Source organism: Pristiophorus japonicus, unplaced genomic scaffold, assembly GCF_044704955.1.
Source record: "Pristiophorus japonicus isolate sPriJap1 unplaced genomic scaffold, sPriJap1.hap1 HAP1_SCAFFOLD_60, whole genome shotgun sequence".
NCBI lineage: Eukaryota > Metazoa > Chordata > Chondrichthyes > Pristiophoridae > Pristiophorus > Pristiophorus japonicus.
Genome location: NW_027254509.1, coordinates 645,628 through 658,103, shown reverse-complemented (window position 1 = coordinate 658,103; position 12,476 = coordinate 645,628).

Sequence of the window (12,476 nt, the reverse complement as noted above, 5' to 3'; positions counted from 1 at the left end):
CTGACCCAGAGCTGCCCCAGGGAGGGTGCAGTGTGTGATGTCCCTGTGGGGAGCTGTATGCTCAGAATCTGATCCTGAGCTCTCCTCACACATACTTTTCTCGGGGACATTTCCGCGCCTCTCAGTTGGAATTAAATTGTGGGACATCCCCATCTGCTGGACGCAGGTGGCACTACTGAACAGATCGTGATGGCTCAGATCATTCACAGAGTAATCCAATTGCAACGTCCGGCCAGAAGAATTAATCTTATCTTCGGTTGTATTGACGACATACTTGTTAATTTACAGTATTGGAAGTAAGCCTTTAAAAAGCCCATCATTCTTTCCTTTATTTGAAAAATATATCCAGAATATTAACCACAGCTCAGGTACAGTTCAGACCTTGATGTGATTAAAACTAGCACGAACATCAGAAGTGAACAGGGGGAATCTTTTGTGAACTGCACGGTGTGCGTTTCAGCAGATAACTCTAATAAGTACCTCCCTTCCCACACTGGGAGCAGGTGAACATAGAAAGAGAGAAACAGTGAAAATAGGTGAAGGAGTAGGCCAATCTGCACTTCGGGAGTGCACCGTCATTCAATAAGATCATGGCTTGAACATTCGCTCAATACACCTTTCCTGCTTTCTCCCCATACCGCTTGATCCCCTTAGCCGTAAGGGCCATATCTAACTCCCTCTTGAATATATCCAATGAAGTGGCATCAACAACTCTCTGCGGCAAGGAATTCCATAGGTTAAGAACTCTCTGAGTGAAGAAGTTTCTGCTCATCTCAGTCCTAAATGGCTAACCTCATGTCCTAAGACAAAGTTCCTGGTTCTGGACTTCCCTAACATCGGGAACATTCCTCCCACATCTAACCTCTCCAGTTGCCTCAGAATCCTATACGTTCCTGTGAGATCCCCTCTCATCCTTCTAAACTCCAGTGAATCAAGGCGCAGTTGATCCAGTCTCACCTCACATGACAGTCCTGCCATCCCGGGAATCAGTCTGGTGAACCTTCGCTGCACTCCCTCAATAGCAAGAAGGTCCTTCCTCAGATTAGGAGAAGAAACTGAACACAATACCCCAGGTGAGGCCTCACCAAAGCCCTGTACAACTGCAGTAAGACCTCCCTGTTCCTCTCCCCAAATCCACGTGCTATAAAGGCCACACTGCAATTTTCCTTCTTCACTGCCTGCTGTACCTGCATGTCAACTTTCAATGACTGATGAACCATGATAACAAGGTCTCGTTGCATCTCCCCTTTTCTTAATCTGCCGCCATTCAGATAATATTCTGCGTTTCGTATTTTTGCCAACAATTGCACATTATACTGCATCTGCCATGCATTTGTCCACTCACCTTACCTGCCCAAGTCACCCTGCAGCCCTTTAACCTCCTCCTCACAGCTCACACCGCCACCCAGTTTAGTGTCATCAGCAAAGTTGGAGATTTAATGTATGTTATAAAGAGCTGGGGTCACAGCACTGTGCACTGCTGCACTCCACTAGTCACTGCCTGCCATTCTGAAAAGGAACATTTATCACGACTCTCTGCTTCCTGTCTGCCAAACAGTTCTCTATCCACGTCAGGACACTACCGCCAATAACATGCGCTTTGATATTGCAGACCAATCTCTCGAGCAGGACCTTGTCAAAAGCCTTTTGAAAGTCAAATATACCACATCCACTGGTTCTCCCTTGTCCACTCTGATAGTTGCATCCCAAAAAAATGCCAGACAATTCGACAAGCATGATTTCAATTCCATAAATCCATACTGATTTGATCCGATCTTGTCGCTGCTTTCCAAATGCACTGCTATTCATTCTTAACGATTGATTCCAACATTTTCCCCACGACTGATGTCTGTCTAACTAGTCCATAATTATCAGTTTTCTCTCTCCATTCTTTTTTATAAAGTGGTGCAACGTTTGCCACCCTCCAGTCCATAGGAACTGATAGAGAATCGAAAGACTGTTGGAAAATGATCACTAATGCATCCACTATTTCGAGGGCCACTTTCTTAAGTACTCTGGTTGCAGACTGTCAGGCTCCAGGTATTTATCGGCCTTCAATCCCATCAATTTCCCGAAAATAATGTCCTGCCTAATAAGGATATCCTTCAGTTCCTCCTCACTAGACCCATTGTCCGCTAATACATTCGGAAGGTTATTGTTGCATTCCTTCATGAAGACAGAACCGAAGTATTTGTTCAATTCATCTGCCATTTCTTTGTTCCCCATTATAAATTCACCTGAATCCGATTGCAAGCGATCTACATTTGCCTTCACTAATCTTTTTCTCTTCACATTTCTTTAGAAGCTTTTGCAATCAGTTTTTATGTACCTGCAAGCTTCCTCTCGTAATCTATGTTCCCCCTCTCAATTAAGTCATTAGTCCTCCTCTGTTGAATTCTAATCTTCTCCCAGCCCTCAGATTTGTTGCTTTTTCTGGCCAATTTATATGCCTCTTCCTTGGCTTTAACACTGTCCTTAATTTCTCTTGTTTGCCATGGTTGAGCCACCTTCCCCGTTTTATTTTTACTCTAGACAGAGATGTACAATTGCTGAAGTTCATCCATGTAATCTTTAAATATTTGCCATTGTTTAACCACCATCAACCCTTTAAGTATCCTTTGCAAGTCTGTTCTAGAAATTCACGCCTCATACCGTCGAAGTTACCTTTCCTTAAGTTCAGCACCCCAGTTTCCGAATTAATTGTGTCACTCTCCATCTTAATAATGAAATCTACCATATTATGGTCACTCTTCCCCAAGGGGCCTCGCAAAAAAGATTGCTAAATAGTCCCCTCTCATTACACATCACATTATGATGGCCAGCTCTCTAGTTGGTTCCCAGACTTATTGGTCTAGAAACCATCCCTAATACACACCAGGTTATTATCCCCCACCACATTGCTACCAGTGTGGTTCGCCCAATCAATATGTAGATTAAAGTCGTCCATGATAACTGATGTACCTTTAATACACACACCGCTTATTTCTTGTTTGATGCTGTCCCCAACATCACGACTCCTGTTTGGTGGTCTGTACACAAGTCCCACTAACGTGTTCTGCCCTTTGGAATTCCACAGTTCCACCATACCGATTCCACATCATCCAGGCTAATGTCCCTCCTTACTATAGCATTAATTTCCTCTTCAATCAGCAAAGCCACCCGCCTCCTTTTCTTCTCTCCTATCCTTCTAAATGTTGAATACCTCTGGCTGTTGCGTTCCCAGCCTTGGTAAACCTGGAGCTATGTCTCTGTGATGCATAATACATCATATCCATTCTCTGCTGTCTGAACAGTTAATTCGTCCAGCTTAATTCGAATACTCCTCGCATTGCGGCACAGAGCTTTCAACCTTGTCTTTTTAACACACTTTGCCTCTACAGAATTTTTCTGTTATGCATCCCTTTTGGTTTTTTGCCTTGAGTTTATCTGCCCTCCACCTTTATTTTCCCCTTTCTGTCTTTTGCTTCTGCCTCCATTTTACTTTCCTCTGTCTCCCTGCATAGGTTTCCATTCCCCCGTGATGTTAGTTTAAGTCATCCCCAACATCACTAACCAACGCTCCCCCTAGGAATTGGATCCGGTCCTGCCCAGGTGCAGACCGTCATGTTTTTACTTTTCCCACCTCCCCCAGAACCGGTTCCCATGTCCTAGGAATTTGAATCCTGACCTCTTGCACCACTCCTCAAGCCACGTATTCATCTGAGCTATCCTGCGATTCCTCCTCTGACTGGTACGTGGCACTGGTACCAATCTTGAGATTACTACCTTTGAGATCCAACCTTTTAATTTAGCTCCTACCTCGCGAAATTTGTCTCGTAGGATCTCATCCCTTTTGTTTCCCTGGATCGTCGGAACCTACAGCATCATGACAATTGGATGTTCACCCTCCATTTTCAGAATGTCCTGCACCCGCTCCGAGACATTCTTCACTGTTGCACCAGGGAGGCAACATAACATCCTGGCGTCTCGGTTGCGGCTCCAGAAACGCCGATCTATTTCCCTTACAATCGAATCCCCTCTCACTAGAGCTTTCCAACTGATTTTCCTGCCCTGCTGTGCAGCAGAGACACCCACTGTGCCTTGACCTTGGCTTCTGCTGCTCCACCTGATGAGTCATCCCCCTCAAAAGTACCCAAAGCCGTGTATCTGTTTTGCAGGGGGCTGGACGCATGGGACCCATGCACTACCTTCCTTGCACTGCTCTACTCAGTGTGAACTCGCTGATGCACCATCAAGCGGGAGGGATGGGTGGACAGATTGCCATACACGGTACATTTAACAGCATAAAGACATAAGAACATAAGAAATAGGAGCAGGAGCAGGCCACACGGCTCTTCGAGCCGGCTCCACATTCAATACGACCAAGCCTGATCTGATCACAACTGAGCATGGTCTCGCTACAGAGCATAGTTCCCTCTACACCGTCCAATAAACATTACCAAGGTATCACACGGGTTATGTCTTGTGTAAATATCCCACTCGGGAGTGGAGCAGACAGAAAGCAACCGGTGTGGGCATGAAGAGAGAGAGCGTGGCAGGGAGAGAGCGAGCGGGGCAGGGAGAGAGATAGCAGGGCAGGGAGAGAGAGAGCGTGGCAGGGAGAAAGCGAGCGGGGCAAGGAGAGAGATAGCAGGGCAGGGAGAGAGAGAGCGGGGCAGTGATAGAGAGAGTGGCGAAGGGATAGAGAGCAGGGCAGCGAGAGAGAGAGAGTGGGGCAGGGAGAGAACGTGCACGGCAGGGAGAGAGAGTGGGGCATGGAGAGAGAGAGCGGGGCAGGAATAGAGAGTTGGGCAGCGAGAGAGAAAGCGCAGGGCAGGTAGTGAGAGTGGGGCAGGGAGAGAGAGAGAGAGAGCGGGGATGGTAGTGAGAGAGAGCGGGGCAGGGAGAGAGAGAGGTTGGGGCAGGGAAAGAGAGAGCGGGCAGGGAGAGAGAGAGCAGGGCAGGGAGAGAGAAAAGAGCGGGACAGGGAGAGAGAGCGCGCGGCAGTAAGAGAGAGCCGGGCAGGGAGAGAGGGAGAGCAGGTCAGGGTGAGGGAGAGAGTGAGAGTGGGGCAGGAAGAGCGAGAGAGGGGGCAGGGAGAGAGAGAGCGGAGCAGGGAGAGAGAGAGCGGGTCAGGGAGAGAGAGCGGGACAGGGAGAGAGAGAAGGGGGGCAGGGAGAGAGAGAAAGTCATAAGGAAGTGAGTGCGGACGGCAACGAGAGAGAGCGGCGGGCAGGGACAGAGAGAGCAGGGCAGGGAGAGAGAGAGGCGGGGAGGGAGATAGAGCGTGGGGGGGCAGGAAGATTGCGCGTGGCAAGGAGAGAAAGTGGGTGGCAGGGAGAGAGAGCGGGGGTTTGCAGAGAGAGCGAGCGGTGGGGGAGCGAGAGAGAGAGGGAGGCAGGGAGAGAGAGAGTGGGGCAGAGAGAGAGAACGGGGGGCAGAGAGACATAGCAGTGGGGCAGTGAGAGAGAGTATAGCATGTGACGACAGAGGGAGGGCAGGGAGAGAGAGAGCGGTGCAAGGAGAGAGAGATGGAGCAGGGATAGAGAGCGAGGCAGGGATAGAGAGCGCGGCAGGGATTGAGAGCGCGGCAGGGATAGCGAGCGGAGCAGGAATAGACAGCGGGACAGGGATAGACAGCGGGGCAGGGGAGAGAGTGGTGCAGGGAGAGAGCGCCGGGCAGGGGAGCGGGGGAGGGAGAAAAAGTCGGGCAGGGAGAGAGAGCGGAGCAGGGCGAGAGAGCGGGGCAGGGAGGGACAGCAAGGCAGGGAGAAAAATCGGGGGCATGGAGAGTGAACGGGGGCAGGGAGAGAGAGAGGTGGTAGGAAGTTTTTATGTTCCCTGCAAACTTCCGCGCATACCTTATTTTCACCATCCTAATTAGACACTTTGTCTTCTCCTAAATTCTAAATTTCTCCCAGTCCTCAGCTTTGCTGCTTTTTCTCGGCAATTTAGATGCCTCTTCCATGGATTTAACACGATCCATAATTTCCCTTGTTAGCCATGGTTGTGCTACCTAACCCGTTTTATTTTTGCTCCAGAACGGGATGTTCACTTGTTGAAGTTCATCCATGTAATCTATAAATATGTGCCATTGCCTATCCACTGGCAATACTTTCAGTAGCATTTGCAAGTCTATCGTAGCCAATTCACATCTCATAACTTCGGAGTGACCTTTCCTTAAGTTCAGGACCCTTGCCTCTGAATTAACACTGTCACTCTCCACCTTCATAAAGAATTCTACCATATTATTGTCATTCTTCCCCAGGGAACTTCCCACAACAAAATTGCTAATTAGTCCTCTTTCATTACACAACACCCAGTCTAGGATGGCCAGCTCTCTAGTTGGTTCCTCGACATATTGGTCTCGAAAACCATCCCTAATACACTCCAGGAAATCCTCCTCCACCGCATTGCTACCAACTTGGTTAACCCAATCTGTGTGCAGATTTAGTCGCCCATGATAACTGCTGTACCTTTATTACATGCATCCGTTATTTCTTGTTTGATATCATCCCCAACCTTATTACTACTGTTTGATGGTCTGTGCACAACTCCCACTTGCGTTTTCTGCCCATTTGTTAATCTGCTGGTCTACCCATACAGATTCCACATCATCCAGGCTAATGTTCTTTCTTGCTATTGTGTTAATTTCCTCTTTAACCAGCAACGCTACCCCACCACTTTTTCCTTTCTGCCTGCCTCCCCCTGGCGCTTTACTCTGTATCTAACCCCGTGCTGTACCTGCCCTGGGAGTGTTTGGTGGGACAGGGCAGAGGGAGGTTTACTCTGTATCTAACCCCCTTTACCTGCCCTGGGCGTGTTTGATGCGATCGTGTAGAGGGAATTTTACTCTGCATATAACCGCGTGCTGTATCTGCAATGGAAGAGAAATGCGTGACTCTATAATTGTTGTAAATTATTTACTGACATTCAGACATGACAGTTTTAGCTATAACGATATTGTACAAACATATTGTGCGGAGGGTTGCTCAGGCCCGGGATGATCAGGACCTGATTTTGAGGAGCCCCGCTCATACAGGGGATGATCAGGACCTTATTGTTGGGAGCGTTGCTCAGACCCGGTTTGACCAGGACACAATTGTGGGAGATATGAGGATGTTCCCGATATTCTTGCTGGAATTGTCGCCTGTGGATCTCCCGGCATCGCTGTAAGTCTGGGTATTTTCCAACCTTCGCGTCCTGGGTTTGTTGCTGGGCAGAATACAACATTTGTAAAGCATTTGTAATAAAATAGATGAGTTGACAGCAAAAATAGATGCAAATGCGTATGATCTGACAGTCATTGCAGAGAAGTGGTTGCAAGGCGACCAGGACTGGGAATTAAATATTCAGGGGTACTTGACAATCCTGAAGGACAAACAGAAAGGAAATGGAGGTGGGGTAACTGTATTGATAAAGGATGGAATCACTGCAATAGTAAGAAACGATATTGGCTCAAACGATCAGGATGTTGAAAGAGTTTGGCTGGAGATAAGGAATAATAAGGGGAAAAAGTCACAGGTGGGCGTAGTCTATAGGCCCCCAAATAGTAGCAATTCTGTTGGTCGGAACATAAAGCAGGAAATAGTGGGGGCTTGTAAAATGGGAACAACAATAATCATGTGTGATTTTAACCTCCATATTCTTTGGACAAATGAAATTGATCAGGTAGCCTTGAGGAGGAGTTCACAGAGTGTATATGGGAAGGGTTCCTTGAGCAGTATCGAACGGAACCAACCAGGGGGCAGGTTATCTTAGATCTGGATCAACAAACAATCTCCGAGTAATGGATCCCCTTGGAATGATTGAAATTCAAATTCAGAGAGAGGGTGAGAAAGTTGGATCTCAAGCCAGCGTACTAAGATTAAATAAAATAGACTATGAAGGTATGAGGACAAAATTGGGCAAGTGGACTGGGAATATAGTTAAATTCTCGGACGATTGATGAACAGTGGTCTATATTTAAGGAGATATTTCACAACTCCAAGAAAAATATATTCCAGTGAGGAGGAAAAGGAGGAAGAGAAAGGATAGCGATCCGTGGCTAACGAAAGAAATAAAGGATGGTATCCTGTTAAAAACAGGGGCATACAAAGTGGCCAAAACTAGTGGGAGGACAGAAGCCTGGGAATCTTTGAAAAGCCAGCAAAGAACGACTGAAAATGATTAAGAAGGGAAGTTAGACTGTGAAAGTAAACTAGCACGAAATATAAAAATCAGGTAGCAAGAGTTTCCAATATGTATATGAAAAGGAAAAGAATGGCTAAAGTAATAGTTGGTGCCTAAGAGGACAAGCCGGTGAATTAATAATGGGGAATATGGAGATTGCAAAAACACTGAACAAATATTTTGTATCAGTCAGTACACCTGTTCTAGGAATGTTTGATTGGATATTGTGCAGGAGCTTACCTTTGTATCTAACCCGCAGTACCTGACCTGGGAGTGTTTGATCGGGACAGTGTAGAGGGAAGTTTACTCTATATGTAACCGGTGCTGTGCCTACGCTGGAAGTATTTGATGGGCATGATCGAGGGAGATTTAATCTGTATCAATCCTGTGCTGGACCTGTCCTGGGAGTGTTTGATGGGACAGTGTAGAGGGAGCTTTACTCTGTATCTATCCCCTTGTACCTGCCCTGGGAGTGTTTGATGGGACAGTGTAAAGAGAAATTTACTGTGTATCTAACCCCCTGTACCTGCACTGGGAGTGTTTGATGGGACGGTGTAGAGAGAAAGTTACTCTGTATATAACCCCCTGTACCTGCCCTGGGAGTGTTTGATCGGACAGTGTAGAGGGAGCTTTACTCTGTATCTAACCCCCTGGACCTGCCCTGGGTGTGTTTGATGGGACGGTGTGGAGAGAAATTTACTGTGTATCTAACCCCGTGCTGTACCTGCCGGTGGAACAATTTAACCTTAACTGGTTGTCATTCTCCACGCCTCAGATTGCTGAGCATTTAACACAGATGCAGCATTTTTGTTGGTCAGTCGTATTATTACAAAACTCATTCTGTTCACCCTGGTAGTAGCTGTCTCTGGCTGGGTTTCGGGTTCCTCAGGTACTTCCTTCACTCGTCTGCGCTGAGTGTTGCGATTGAAGCATCGGTGGCATCATGTTCTGTCTCCATCGCGATTTCCACCTTCATAACTTTGACTGTCTGCCCTCCTGCCCAAGATTCTCTTCTGCTGCAAACTTCATCTGTGATTTAGTTACATTTATCCCTGGTATACTTAGCGGAAATAGATACAAATAAGGTAATAGGAATCAGAGCAATGATTTATAATGCGTGGATTGAATCCCGGCGCGGGATGTGATCAGAGCGGGGCTCATGCTCAGCTCAGCAAATGATATATCACGTACAGCACACAAAGCAGACAATCGGAACGACTGCTCCATGCTGGCGTTTATGCAGCACACAGACCACTACCCTTCCACCACACAATCCCCACAACTCTGCATCTTACCCTATTAGCAGAATCTTCCAATGTTTTCTGCCTGATTTGTTTATCTCGCTTCCCATTAAATGGTTCTGTACTAATCGCCTCAACCACTGCCTGTGGTGGTGGGTTCCACATTCTCACCTCTCTGGTTACAGAGGCTTCTCCTGAAATCCTCATTGGATTTATTGGTGACGAATTTATCATCATGGCCCTATTTGTGGTCTCATAATTATTTCATGATTTCAGTTTTTTTAAACTCTATTTTAAACTGTGCTTGCTTTTCCGCTATTGCATTTATCAGAGCAGAAGTAACGATTAGAAACAGGCTCAAAAAGAGCACAGCCTCGATTCTACACACGAGACAAGGACGTAATGGCTTCTGTTATCACAGGACCACAGAAGCATACAGCACAGAAGAGGCCATTCGATCCATCATGCTGCTCCAGGCTCTGTGATCGAGCTATTCAATCAGCCCCACACCCCTGTTCTTTTCCCTGATTCCTTCAAATGCCACACTTCCAGTATTGATTCCAATTACAGTTGAACATAAGAACATAAGAATTAGGAACAGGAGTAAGCCATCTAGCCCCTCGAGCTTCCTCAACCAATCAACAAGATCATGGCTGATCTGACCGTGGACTGAGCTCCACTTACTCGACCGCTCCCCGTAACCCTTCATTCCCTGAATGGTTAAAAATCTATCTCTCTGTGATTTGAATACATTCAATGAGCTAGCCTCAACGGTTTCCTTGGGCAGAGCATTCCACAGATTGACAGCCATCTGGGAGAAGAAATTCCTTCACAACTCCGTTTAAATTGCACCCGCCCCCGTATTTTGAGACTGTGCCCCCTAGTTCTAGTTAGCCCGACGAGTGGAAACAACATGTCTGCCTCTATCTTGTCTATCCCTTTCATTATTTTACATTTTTCCATAAGATCACCCCTCATCCTTCCGAACTCCAACGAGTAAAGACATCGTCTACTCAATCTATCATCATAAGGTAACCCCCGCATCTCCGGGATCAACCTAGTGAATCGTCTCCTTACCCGCTCCAAAGCTAGTATATCCTTCCTTAATTAAGGTGACCAGAACTGCACGCAGTACTCCTGGTGCGGCCTCGCCAATACTCTGTACAGTTGCAGTACGACCTCACTGCGTTTGTATTGCATCCCTCTCGTAATGAAGGCCAACATTCCATTCGCCTTCCTGATTACCTGCTGTACCTGCAAACTAATTTTTGGGATTCATGCACAAGGACCCCCAGGTCCCTCTGCACCGCAGCATGGTGTAATTTCTCCCCATTCAATTAATATTCCCTTTTACTGTTTTTTTTCCAAGGTGGATGACCCCACATTTTCCGACATAGTATTCCATCTGCCAAACCTTAGCCCATTCGCTTAACCTATCTAAATCTCTTTACAGCCTCTCTGTGTCCTCTACACAAAACGCTTTCCCACTAATCTTTATGTCATCTGAAAATTTTAAAAGTTATTGTTAAATCTGCTTCCATCCCATTTTCAGCGAGGACAATCCAGGTCATGCAAACTCGCAGTGTAAGACAAATTCTCCTCATCTTCCCTCTGCTAATTTTCGTAAAACTCTTCCCTCTGGTTAACAACTCTTTTACCACTGGCAGAATTTCTCTTCAGTTAAATTATCCAAAGCCCTCATAGCCTTGAAAACCTCGATTAAATCTCTCGTTAATATTCTCTGATCAAACGGGAAAACCACAGTTGCTTCTCTCTCCTTATAACTCTGTCTGCGGGTACGAGTGCACCAGCGCAGCCTTCGGTCGCATGAGGAAGAGAGTGTTGGAAAATCACGTCATAAAATCTGGCACCAAACTCATGGTCTATGGGAATGTAGACATAGCCAGCCTACTTTACGGATCACAAACGTGGACAGTATGAAGTAGTTACCACAAATTACTCGATAAATGCCTATGGCTCCTCAAGATCCTGCAGATCCCTTGGGATGTCAGACGTTAGCGCCCTCGATCAGGCCAGCATCCCCACAGCGAAGCACTGAGCACAATTGATCAGCTCCGCTGGGCGCTCTACTTGGTACTTTTTGCGGTATGATTCTGTATATATACCTATTTATGTAATGGACGTTAGAATAATGCTGCAACTGCTGAGTTGCTGCACAAACACGGCCATTTATGCCGTGATCCAGACTAAGTTCAGACAGCAGTTGAAGAATGTAGGGAAATAGCCCTTCACACTGATGCTGAAATTAATTAAACGATGAGAAGACGCAGAAAGGTTCCTGCATCAGCTTCCCTGTGTCCAGATATTGTGGGCGAGCTGCTCCCCACCGCGTGGCCAGTGATTCGCGTGAATAATAACACTCTCACTCACACACTGTCTACAACGAGCACCCGATGATAGGTCTACAGTCCGGGTGAATCACCATCAGCATCATAGGCAGTCCCACAAAATATCGAAACATAGAAACATGGAACATAGGTGCAGGAGTAGGCCATCCGGCCTTCCGAGACTGCACCACCGTTCAATCAGATCATGGCTGGTCATTCACCTCAGTACCCCGTTCCTGCTTTATCTCCATACCCCTTTATCCATCCGTAAGGGCCATATTTTGAATATATTTCACGAATTGGCATCAACAACTCTCTGTGGTAGTGAATTCCACAGGTTAACAACTCTCTGAGTGAAAAGGGCTCTCCTCGCCTCGGTCCTAAATGGCTTACGCATTATCCTTCGACTGTGACCAGTAGTTTTGGACTTCCCCAACATCGGAAACATTCTTTTTGCATCTGAACTGTCCAGTCCCGTCAGAATTGTATATGTGTCTAAGAGGTTCCATCTCATTCATTTATCTCCAGTGAATACAGGCTCAGCGGATCCAATCTCTTCTCATTGGCCAGCCATGGCATCCCGGGAATCAGTCTGGTGAACCTTCGCTGCACTCTCTCAATAGCAAGATCGTCCATCCTCAGATTAGGACACCAAAACTGATCATAATAATCCAGGTGATGCCTTCCCAAGGCCCTGTACAACTGCAGTAATAACTCCCTGCTCCAATACTCAAAT